Source organism: Ambystoma mexicanum, chromosome 6q, assembly GCF_040938575.1.
Source record: "Ambystoma mexicanum isolate Mex_15411 chromosome 6q, UKY_AmexF1_1, whole genome shotgun sequence".
NCBI lineage: Eukaryota > Metazoa > Chordata > Amphibia > Caudata > Ambystomatidae > Ambystoma > Ambystoma mexicanum.
The window spans coordinates 202,168,033-202,180,256 of record NC_090937.1 but is presented as its reverse complement, the minus strand read 5'-3'; positions in this window follow the sequence as shown (position 1 = coordinate 202,180,256).

Sequence of the window (12,224 nt, the reverse complement as noted above, 5' to 3'; positions counted from 1 at the left end):
ACGCTTTTAAATGTGATGGCAATGAAGTGAAAAGGTGCTAAAATTGCTTTTAATTCCCTCTAGAGGTTCAGGGTAAGGATGGCTACTTTATATTAGTTCAGGCTCACTTTAACAATACTCTATGAATGATTAGAAGATTGCAAACGAATTTTAGCAAAGAGAAGCAAAAAGCTGCTGATTTCTACAGATGAAGAAATCGGGCCAAATCGCAAATCGCGGTAAATTTTGTGAGTGCGTGTCTCGCGATTACAGTCAGTTCTAGGTTTGTTGGAAAGCCTAGATTCTAAGCTTTCAGATGAAAGTTAAATTCCGTTCCTAGCCCAAACGGTTCAAGAGATACGGACGATTTAATAAAGGTAGATTTTCGGATTTAAAGTAAAACTCAAAATGACAGGTGACAGCTTGCAGCTGCAGAATTGACAGGTGACAGTTGTGCAGCTTTAAATTGACAGATGACATGATTTCTAGGAGGCTGTTCTACTTAGGTTAAAATAGTTTGGATTAGATTATTTTAACTAAGAGATTGGTTCTACACAGTTCTGCTTGACACTCACAATATCAATTTGAAATAGGCCTCGTCACGGTCTGGTCAGGCTGAACGGGACTTCCGGCGGGTGGTTCTGAAGTCCCGGCTATCTGGGTCAGCTCTGCTCTCTGGGACTGTCAAGCACCGGATCTGCTCACAGCGATCTGGGTCAGCTCTGCTCTGCTGGTCTAAGCTCTCTGGATTCTGGATGTAACACTGCTTTCTGGGTACTGCTACAGGTTCTTGCAAATATTCTCGGCAAAACTTCAAACAGCTCGCCCAGCTGTTGAATAGTTTGGTTGGTTTTGAGGCCTGCTGAAGAGGATTTAGCTGGTGGATTCAGGCCTCTCTGCTACAAATTCTGGAGTTAATTTCTGCTACAGGTTCTGGAGATTGATGGATTTGAAGTCTGGATCTCTGGATGTGAAGTCGTCGGTCAGCATGCTCCGCAGCAAATGGAATTGAATCTCTCTACCTGTCCCAGCAGTCTCTTTTTATGTGTTTTGAAAATGGGTGTGTGCCTGGGCCTAGCTAAGCCTGCCCCTCTCTACTTGTCATTGGCCCAAATCTCCCCTCTCCCATGATTGGGGGAAGGAAATGTGAATCAGAGTGATGCTGTAGGTTTTATGGTCCGAGGAACCTCCCCTTGTCAGATTGCACACAAATCTATTTCTGACCCAAATACATATTTATCTATGTACCATTTTTCTAATATTATAGGTCCAGTTAACATATTTTCTGTAGCACCAAACCATCCGATCCCTGTCTTTGTACGATGTTGTGTCCACTGATGACAGAATTCTCCCCTTTTCATCCAGATAACAACCTCTAAACCTTTCCAGATTTTACACAAATGTGCACCAGGGATATGGGTTACAGATGATAAAGTGTCAGATTTTTAACATGCATACATTTGGAGTGAGACCCTATTTTCCGCTAGCAACCCCCCAGAATACACCACAGGGTCCTAACGCCTCTTAAAATGTTCACGGAAAAATCACAAAAATAATGATATTACTTATATAATTCTGACAAGTCCGCACTATGAGTTATCTATCTTTTTAAAATTATGCTCTGGTCAAAAAGGGGTGTGGCTTCCCACATCACAGGGTGGAATAACTGGTTTATCCACTTCCCCCAAGCCAGCTTGTTCACAGAGGCACAGCTGCCCCCCAGTTTCTCCCAAGAGGAAGCTATTTTAGGACGCCCCCAATATAACATTTGCCTGAGTCAAGGAAGTTGCATTGTTCTGTCCCTTCCAGTTCCCAGGTGCTCCACCCCTAATCTAATCAGAGAGGTGAACTCCTTTTGGCAAGGGGCAGCAGGATGCAGCTAGGCCTGGGAAGAGTGGCTGTTGATCCAGCTTCAACTCCTGTCGGGGGTAGTTGTCAGGCAGAATTCAGTTTCATTAAGCCAGGTTTCAGCTAAATGTCACTTTTTGTTCCCAGTTTTCTGCATTCAAATCATACTGACAATTTTTACCTATACATTAAATAATGACTTCCTTCAAGTCATTTCAGAATATAGTTTTACATTGTATCCACCTCTTAGCAAGTCTTTCCTTGATCTGGTTTTGTTTCATTTGTTCAGTTTTACACAAAAGTCTGTTGGTTTTAAAACGCCGGCTTTCTGATAGTGGTGAGTACTGGTAATGCAACCATTTTTGGGATTAAGAAAATGAATTCCCCACAGTTCTGAGTTGCTTTTTGGCAATCAGCATTGCCATTCCCAATGGTTTCAGGCTACTGTGTGTGTAGCCCAATGGTGGTTTTAGGCAGTGCCCTCCTGTGCTCACAACGTAGGCAAAAATGGGTGGCAGCCTATTCTTCATGTTTTCCCTGTGCACTCTCTTGGGAGTTCTGGACATCATGATGTTTTCCATGCCAGTACTGCACGATTTTATGGTAGGGCTTGGATGCATGGGTAAAAACATCCCATAAGCCCCCCCTCTTGCGATGGCCATTCTGTCCTTTCGCTGATGGAACTCGCAAGATCTGGGATGTTCGCCTCCTCTTCTTCCAATTCCATGGATGGCACAGTTCAGCATCTTTTCCTCCCTCCAGTCGATCAATCAGTTCTCTTTGCTGGTCCTGATGGGAGGATTGGGCGGTACCCCGGGCCCCTCGGGTCTCTGCTCCCGGTCCCCGGTCGTCCTCCTTGGTCAGTCTCCATGGTTTCATCTCTCCTAGGATGATAAAGCAAAGCGGCAATACCTATTCCTAGACATTTCTTCACCACTATTAATGATGTAGCAAGCATATACATTTTATGAATCAGAAGATATGAATATATACATTTTCTTTTTTAAATTAGGAGACAAGAACATATATATATACAAGGATCACAGCATTTTATATGCTATATGTGGAATATTTTAGGGTTGCAACTGAATTACTCTGGAGCGGCCCCCTCTGGGATTCCAGTGGATTCCTCCAGTTGTTGCAGAGTGTGCCTGGGATGGCAACACTTTAGCTGATTTATATGTACCCACTTGTCTTCCCCTTCCGCCAGACTGCCTTTGGGGATGCAGATCTTATAGGCAACAGGGGAGATCTTGTCTATAATTTCAAACGGTCCCTTCCATGTAGGCAAACATTTTCGCTGTTTGGCCTGGTTCCTTTGGAAATTCTATAGATAGACCCGGTCCCCCACCTTATATTCCTTTCGGGTAGTTTTAAAATCATAGTGGGTTTTCATACTCTCACCGATTCTTTCTAGATTCGGCTGAGCATAGGCAAAAGCATGCTGAAGGTGTTTCCTTAAATTTTCCACATACTCATGAGTTGTGGAGGCATTTATCAGTGTCTGCTCTTGGGTTCTGTAGAGAAAATGCTGGGGAAGCACCATCTTGCGTCCAGTCATCAACTCAAATGGTGACATTTTGGTTGCATTGAAGGGGTAGATCTGATGGCCATTAGGACCAGAGGTAAACGGATATCCCAACTTGGCCCAGTATCTGCCATAAACTTTTTTAAGATGCTCACAATGGTTCGGTTATATCTCTCCACTGCTCCAGAAGAAGCTGGCCTGTAAGCAATGTGTAGCTTCCTTTTAACCCCCAGTATCTCCCACATCTTTGTCATTACTTCACTGGTGAAGTGGCTACCTCTGTCTGACTCAATCCTTTGAGGTAGACCAAAATGGGAAAAGATGTGGTTAATCATCAGGGCAGCTGCTGTTTCTGCCTTGCAGTTTGGGGCTGGGAGACATTCCACACACTTGGTAAACAAGCATGTAACGGTCAACATGTACTTGTTTCCTCTAGACGAGCGAATTACATGGCCTACAAAGTCGATTTGCAAATCTGACCATAGCAGTGTCATCCCCTTCTTTTGGAGAGGCGCAGGATGTGTGAGGGATGATGGCTGAAATTGGGCACACACAAGACACCCTTTCAAGTATTGGTCGAGGTCCTGCCCCATGTGTGGCCAGTATGCAACCTCTCTTAAGATTTCCAGTGTTGTGTGAAACCCCCTATGACCGGCAGTGGCTGCGTCATGAGCGTGACTTAACATCAGGCTTCGGAATGAGGTAGGGACTACCCACTGATCATGGCCAGCTTGGGATTTCCTTACCAACAAACCGACTTGGATTCGGAAACTTTTTGAACATTTCATCAACACTCTTAGGTCCTCTTTCCCAATGTAATCTGTGTCCGTCAGGGGAAAGTTCTCAGGGTCCTCAAGGTGTTGGTAAAACGTACCAATGATTGGATTCCCCCTTCTGAGCTGTAATCAAATCAGCATCAGGGGTCTCCTTGCTCCATTGGGCAGTTGAAAGATCATTGTGAGCATTTGTCTGGGACCTAGTGATCGCAGTGACCTGGATTTGCCCCAACAGGAACTCTATTTCTATTAGATCCCCTTGGATGGCCCCGGTTTTGGCCAGCTGATCAGCTAAGTCATTTCCAGTTTTGTCTGGTCCCTCTACTTTAGAATGACCCTTGATATTTTTTCCAGTAGATGGTCATCCCATTCGATGTGACCAGATCATCAATATTTTGGATTAACTTCCCATGTTTCAGGGGTTTGTTATTAGCGCATAACATGCATATGGTGTTCCAGTTGACCAGGTGCTCCACGAACCCGTTCCGTACATAATCCGAATCTGTGATTATGACCAGTTCGTGGAGTTGATGCTGGACAGCAGTGAGGATGGCCTGATGCACAGCCATCAATTCTGCCACCTGACTACTTCGGGGACCAATTTTGTATCCAGCTGAGGGTTCTGGGAACTCCTTCACCCATGCATTCCCTACGCCAGCCACCAGTTCTTTCTCCCCGTCGTTGTCAACATGGTAAGAGCATCCATCCACATAGACAGTGGGCATTCCCTCACACTTGTCTTCTTCAAAGACTTTGTGTGGGGAATTAAGGTATGCCTCCATGTTGTCCTTGATTTTTAGACTTTCGTCCTCGAGACAGTTTTCTCTGGCACAATCATGCAAGTCAGCCAGACCTTGCGCGAGGGAACTCTTCTTGTTTTGGCCATATCTGACCTCCACCGGAAAGCCTTGCATTGACAGAATCCAGGAAGTAATTCGGAAATTACTCACATTTCCGGGCCGGATTCTGTCACTTTGGAGATATTGCAGAGGCTGGTGTGGAGTCTCCACTATGATGTGTTCCCCCTGGATAAAGGAGCGGTAATTCTTCAATGCCCACACCGTTGCCAGGAGTGCCTTCTCACAATCGTTGAATTTTTCCTCCACAGAGGATAAAGTTTTGCTCGCATAGGAGATTACTTTATTGACCTTGTCATACTTTTGGTATAATACTGCCGTCAAGCACGTATTAGAGAACCCCATCTCCAGGAAGAACTCCTTGTTTCTGACAGGGTAAGCTAGGTAAGGCGCTTGTGAGAGGCTTCTTTTGAGTTGTCTTACCACCTCGGATTGTTCTGGACCCCATTCCCACTTAACCCCCCCCTTCGAGAGATGAATCAGGGGTCTAGTGATCTCTGCGTAGCCTTCAATGAACTTTCTGCTCTAATTAGTCAGTCCAAGGAGGCTCCTTAGTTCCCGCAGAGTTGTGGGGTCTTTCAGTTTCTGGAGTGCTTCCACTTTCTTTTCTTGGGGACAGAGACCCTGAGGAGTAATCTCATGCCCCAAGAAATTAACACGGGTTCTACACCACTGTGCTTTCTGATAGGAAAGTTTTGCTCCGGCGGCCCTCAACTGTGTCAGAACATAACGGATCTCCGCTATGTGTTCCTCCACAGATGAACTTTTGATGAGGACATCATCTACATAAACCAGGTTACACCGCGCACCCAGGTCGGGCATGGCCTTATGTAAGAAAATGTTGAATTCATTGCCGGAGTTGAGGTATCCAAAGGGAGTCCAGGTCCATGTGTACTGCTGGCCCCCAAAGGTAAAAGCCAGTTTGTATTGGTCCTCCCTACTGACAGGCACGGTCCAGTATCCATTGGTCAGGTCTATTATTGTGAATACCTGTGACCCCTGAATCTGGGCCAGCCCTTGGTCAATGTAGGGCAGAGGCCATCGGGAAGTATGGACCCGTTTGTTGAGCTCCCTAAGGTCGGCACAGAGTCTCCACTGGCCGTTTGGCTTCAATATTCCCAGCACCGGATTATTGAAAGTGCTGTGGACTGGACTGATTATTCCCCGGGACTCAAGGTTCTTAATTATTTCAGTAAGGGACTCCATGGATGCGAGAGGCAAGCGACATTGCTTCACAAACACTGGAGTCATTCCAGGGTCTGTGGGAATTGTTGTGGTGTGGATGTCGGTGCGACCACAGTCATATGAGTCTATCGCAAAGAGATCTTGGAAATCCAAGAAAACTTGTTTCAACTTTTGCTTCTGTTCCAGAGTCACACAGGCATCAGCTAGGTTGACTCTCTCTTCCACCATCTGCCTGAAGCCTGGAAAGACTTCTGGTTTGGCTATCTCAGCGGCCTCCTCCAGCTGGGTGGAGAAGTCCCTGGTCAGAGTGCTGATTTGGACTGGAGGCTTCAGGTGGGAAAGGCAGCCCTCATGGACCTGGAAAATCACCTCATCCCTCCTGAAGTCACATGTCACATCTTCCTTACCATAAGGGCAAGAAGTGTACACCAGGAAGTTCCCCCGATGCCGGGTGAAAATCCTGTCTGGTGTTGTATTGTCCTCACTGTCACTGTCAAAACAGTCCTTGGGGATTGGTCCTAACAGTTCATTTCCTAAATCAATGGAGAAATGTCGGTCATCAATCGCCATTCCAATAATGGTGCCTGCGGCTAGAGTAATACTCTTTAAGTCGCTGTTATCCACCTCTATTGGAATGGTGTCATGTTCTATGTTGACTAATGATGTTGGGTTTACCCCTAACCCTTGCTGTTGGAGAGAAGCATTTAGATGGATATAAGCATCAGGGTTTTTCAATTTTTGTCCTCTTTTAACTTTCACTTCCAGGGAGAATTGTCGGGTCCTTTCTGGGATGGTGACTTACTCTTTGATCTGAATTTCAACTGCATAAGGTAGCAATTGAGCTGACCTAAATGCTTTTTCTGGATCATCAAAGCCCATGGGATTATCCGCTAATCGGGACCAAGCTTTGAAGTTTATTAGGTCCAAACTAATGGCAAAGCGATTGAGAATGTCACTGCCTAAGTAAAAGGCGGCAGTGACGTCTCGCACGACCCAACAATTATGGACTATGCTCTTGTTGCCAATGGAGATTTTGAGCATACACCTGCTTGGCAGGAGATGTTTGGAATTAGGTGCTTCCAGGTCCATTTCCCATTTGTCTATCAGTTTGAATGTGGGAATGGCTGGATCTTTTGGGAGTTGGCGGAACATGGCTTCGCTGATGAAGCTCTTACCGTTGTTCACACACACTCGAGCGAGAACAGAGTCCTTCCCATCATTTAACTGAACAGGGATGAACAACTGATCTCCAATTTGCTGAATATCAGCCAGGCTCTGAGCTGATTTCACATCTTTCTGGACTATAGGAGTGGGAGTGTCTGATTGTGGATTGGTGAAGAATTTCAGAGTGTTTCCTTCCAGTGTGGAATACCACCTTAAACTGGAAGGAAGGTTGATTTTCATTAATAGAGAGGACCCCCCATCACCAGTCTGTTGTCCTACTGCTATTACTGTCACGTCTGGAATCTGGTTGTTCTGGAAGTGAAATTCTACTTGGTCAGATTTTTGTTCAACCATGTGGCAGGTGCCATTTAAACTAACATGGTTGACACTCTGTTTTAATTTTATTGGTCGGCTAGTCTGGGTCCAGAGGACCTTGTTTACACAATCTATTAGGGGTGACAACCTTCTCAGGAGGTCATTCCCTAGTAAACAAGGGGTTCCCTCTGGAGTCACTACTATGACCGGGTGTTTCACCTTGTGTCGCCCAATTTTAATGTCCAAGTCTGCAGTCCCCTCAATGGGAATTTCCTTCCCGTCAAAGTTCTGCAGTTGTCCAGGAAGAGAGGTAAGAGGAATTTGGTAATTTTCCCCCCTTCCTACATTTAGTTCCTCAAAGGCCCTTTTGGACAGAAGGGTAGCTTGGGATCCAGTGTCCACCAGTGCCAAAATTGTACCCTGCCCCTGTACTTGTACCGGCCGGGGCATAGTATCTTCCCTCCTTCTCCTCAAGGGGGCACAGATAATGCACATTTTTGGACAACTGGTGGGCTAACTTTCTGGTTTTGGACATTGCTAGCGAAGAGATTTGGGCAGAATTCTGTGGAGAGCCTTGGGAATCTGAAAGAAAAAGTTGGCAACTGGAGATCAGAGCCATTGTGGGTTCCCCTGGTTCCGGTTCTGGGCCGCCCCGCCCTTTTTGGAGGCAGTCATCAGGATGGGTTTGACCCTTGGGATTTTGGTATTGTCGGTTCTGGGATGAGATGATGGGCGGCGGTAGCTCAGTCTCCACATCTCCCCAGTCTGGATTGGAATTCCTTAGGACCCATTTTTCCTTGGGAGGAGTTCCCCCATCTCTGAAGGAGAAGATCCTTTTCCCAGGATCTTCTGAGGATCCCTCTCCCTCAAATTGGAAGACCTGTACCTCCTCCACAAAGTGGGTCTGTTTGGGTCCTTTGTTTCTCCTACCCCCCTCTGCTCCTTGGGAGGCAGGCTTTCAGGGGAAGCAGATTTTGTTTCCAGTTCCTGGTTTTCCAGGGGCTGTTTACAAGTTTGGAAGGAAGCTTCCTCCAAGGCTTTACACCCCCCTTCCCCTTGTGCCTCCTCCCTGGGAACCGGTGGGTCATCGGGGTGCTGCCCCCGTCATTGTTCTGGAGCACCAGGTCCAGAGTTTGGGGCATTCTGCAGTGGCATGCTCATCTGAGGGTTCTGTTGAGCCCTCAGTATGTGACCCAGATCTCATGCCATATTTTGGACCTGGCGCTCAAGTTGTGAAACCCGCTCAGGTTGATACGGGGCTCTATTTTCTCCCATGGGCTGATCCCGGGAAGGGTAGCTATCCCTTCTCTGGTAGTACCCCTGGTTGGGAAGATTTTGGTACCCCTCCACCCTTGGCCTCCCCTCTCCCGGATTAGGTTGTCTGGGCTCAGGGAATTGGGGAAAGAAGGATGGATGATTTTGGGGCTGGAAATTGGGTGGATACCTGGGGAAAAAGTTCTGCCCAGGATTTGGTGAATTTCTGCCCTCCTGGGGGAAGTTAGGATGGAAGTTCCCCGGGTCAGGTGCTTGGCTGGATCCCTCCCCCTTGGGCTGGAGGAGTCCACACATAACCAGGATTGGTCGGTTCCCCTTGTAGCGGGGACTTACATAGTCAGGGGGGCGGGGGACCCCATTTGTGGGACTACCTCCTCGACTCCATGTCTGTGACTGGCCCGAGGGCCTTCTGGACTGTGAATTATTTGGTGCAGGCAGGTTTTTAGGCCCCCCCATCTCCAAATCTAAAACGGGGGCAACCTTTACCTCTGCCACCTTGGCAGCAGCAGGGGTGCTGTTGGTTTTGGGGTTTTTCAGCGCATTATTTTTATTTTCGATGGGCTTCTGCACCTCATAGATCCGGGTAGCCTGTTCAATGACCCAGTCTAAAGATCTTTTCTCATGAAAATCTCTCACGAGCTGGGTCATTATGTATTTGGGTAAGGCATGGAAAAACGTATTGATAAATTCTCTGCTATCTGTGCGCACCCTTCTGGTGGTCTGCGCAAAAGCACGCTTTAATTCTTGCACAAACTCTTGTGGGGCCTGATCCTCCCCACATTGCAAATTGTAGGCTGCCTTGCGAGCCTCTTGAGGATTTCTGTGCACAGAAAAATGTTTCAAGATGGCTGCCCTGTATGTGGACCACCTTGAATGGTTTTCATCCTCCAGCCCCGCAAAGAAACTGGAGTATTCTGGTGAGAAGGTCCACTTTAGATATTGAATACAGCTTTGGCTGTCCTTCAAATGGAAAGTCTCCATCATTTGCTCATAGAGCTCCAAGTGTTCCCAAACAGAATACTTGGCGTTCTTATGATAAGGCGTGATGACACTCCTTATTGCCTTTATTTGTTTCAATGGGTCCTTAAGCAAGGCCCTTTTTGCCTTATTGGCCTTTTTGGTTCAGGTAACCCTGGTCCATTCATCCTCCGACTCAGAAGCGCTGCTCCCAGAGGTGCCCGTCTGATCTTCCAGGTTTTCCCGGATTCTGAGAGCCTGGGAATGGCTGGCAGAATGTGGGGACCTGGTCTCCTGTGTCCTGTAATGCTCAGAGGAGTCTTCAGACCCCTCCTTGCTGCCAGGATTTGATGGGTACCCCCCCACTGACCTAACTGGGCAGAGGTTTTCAGGATGTTCTTAATGTGCCTACTCTCCTGGGGTTCCCCACTAAATTGCACTGTGCTTGGGTGAACATACCCGGATGCCCGCACATCCATTCCTGGGAGGTACTGGCCTATGAGCCCCATACTTCTAGCTGGATAGTAATCTGCCATCTTCGTGGCCCTGGGCTCATGTGCGCGAGGGGACATGGGGGTGGCAGAGTCCAGGGACTGGGAGAGATGAAGGCCTCTGGTACCAGGGCTCCTGAGGTTATGCTCAGGCGTTTCCCTTTCCCAGCGCACCTCGTCTCTATCAGCCCCTGCTCCCTGTTGCAATGCAAGAGCCTGCGCTTTCAGTTCCTCAGTTAAGGCCTTACTAGACTCTATCAGTCTCTCCTGCATCTCTACCTGTTGCTGGAGCCTATCATTGTGCTGACAGAGAGCCTCATTTTCTCTCTGTGCCTCCTGATTGGTCCTGGAGTACTGGCCCAGTCTCTGCTGCAGGAGGGTTACCTCCTGAGCTGTGTCCCTATTGACCTGCTCCTTTCTTGCCAGAGCATCCTCCAGCCTCCTGGTGTGCTCTAACAAGTTCTGGTGTTCTTTTTGGAGGTCACCCAGTCCCTGGAGGGCCAGGTGATTTTCTTCCATTTTCCTTTTTAAGTGGCAGACTTCCTGGCGTAAGGTATCCCTTTCCTGACTAAGAGCCTGCATCTGTGCCGCCAGGTCATCCCTTTGCCTTTGGAAGGCACCAGCTTTCTGGCGCTCCTGGTCAAACTCTGCCTGGGTATCCAGGTCTTTCAAAATCAGTTTATTACTCTCTGCCTTCTCCCTATCTAGGTGGCTTTGCAGGGTGACTACCTGCTCGGCACATGCCCTATTGAAATCTAATTGTTGCTCCAGCTTTTTCTGGCTCTGCAGCAGGGAGTCCAAACCTTCTTGGTACTCCTTCTGCAAGGCCAGAAATCTGGTATCCTGGTCCGCCTTTTCCTGTTGCAGCACATCCATATCCTCCTTTCTTTTAGTGATGTACTGTCTGCTGTCCTTTTCTGACTCCTGGCTCCTGAGCAGCCTCTGCTCAGAAGAGTCCAGATCAGATTGGGCCTTCTCTAACGCCATCTGTTGCCTATTTGCCAGATCTTGGCCTTCAGCACATTTGTCCTGCATGGCTCCCATATATAGATACAAATATGCCGCTATCCTGGCAATCTTATTATGTTCATCTTTGGCTTTAGGGGCCATATATAGTTCACTCAGGGCCACATCTAGGGGACCTTGATCTCTCATATATCTGACCCTGTTTCAGTGAACTGTTGTGCGATTGCCTGCAACCAGACCATTTGGTCCTGATGAGTCCACTCACCTCTCACAAATAGCTTATGTAAGAATTGCTCTCTGGCTATTTTCATATCTACCAAGGTCGTCATTCTGGAATTTGAGTTCCTTCCTGACTTACAGAAGTTTGTATTTTATTTTGCAAAACAGACAGTTTCCTTGGAGCGTTCCTTTGAGGGATGCTTTCACAGTGTAAAACAGCGTGGTGATCTAACTGGATATGTGTATCTGGTCAGTTGACACACTGTATTAATCTGCACAAGTGGTAAACCTAACCCAGAATATCCCGGCTCCGAGCCCCCACTTTTGCAAGCGATATTCAATCAACACTACAGCTAAGTCAATGCCTAGTCTGGGATGCTGAGGAAAACCCAGTTGATGTATTTTTATATTCAGTTCAGTACTCTGGATGACAACCCTTGTATAACACCCCCCTCTTAGAATCCCCCTGACCCCACTGAGCCAAGAAGTAGGTTTGTTTTGCAAATTAAAAGGTTTATTTGAAAAATTAAACAATATATATATATATCACACTTTTATAATAAATTAATATCTGATAGTACACTGAGACATATGATGTGGATCCACAATGGGTAATGTTACAGTGGTACGCTTGATTACTTAGGAGTAGTATAGAAGATGAGGT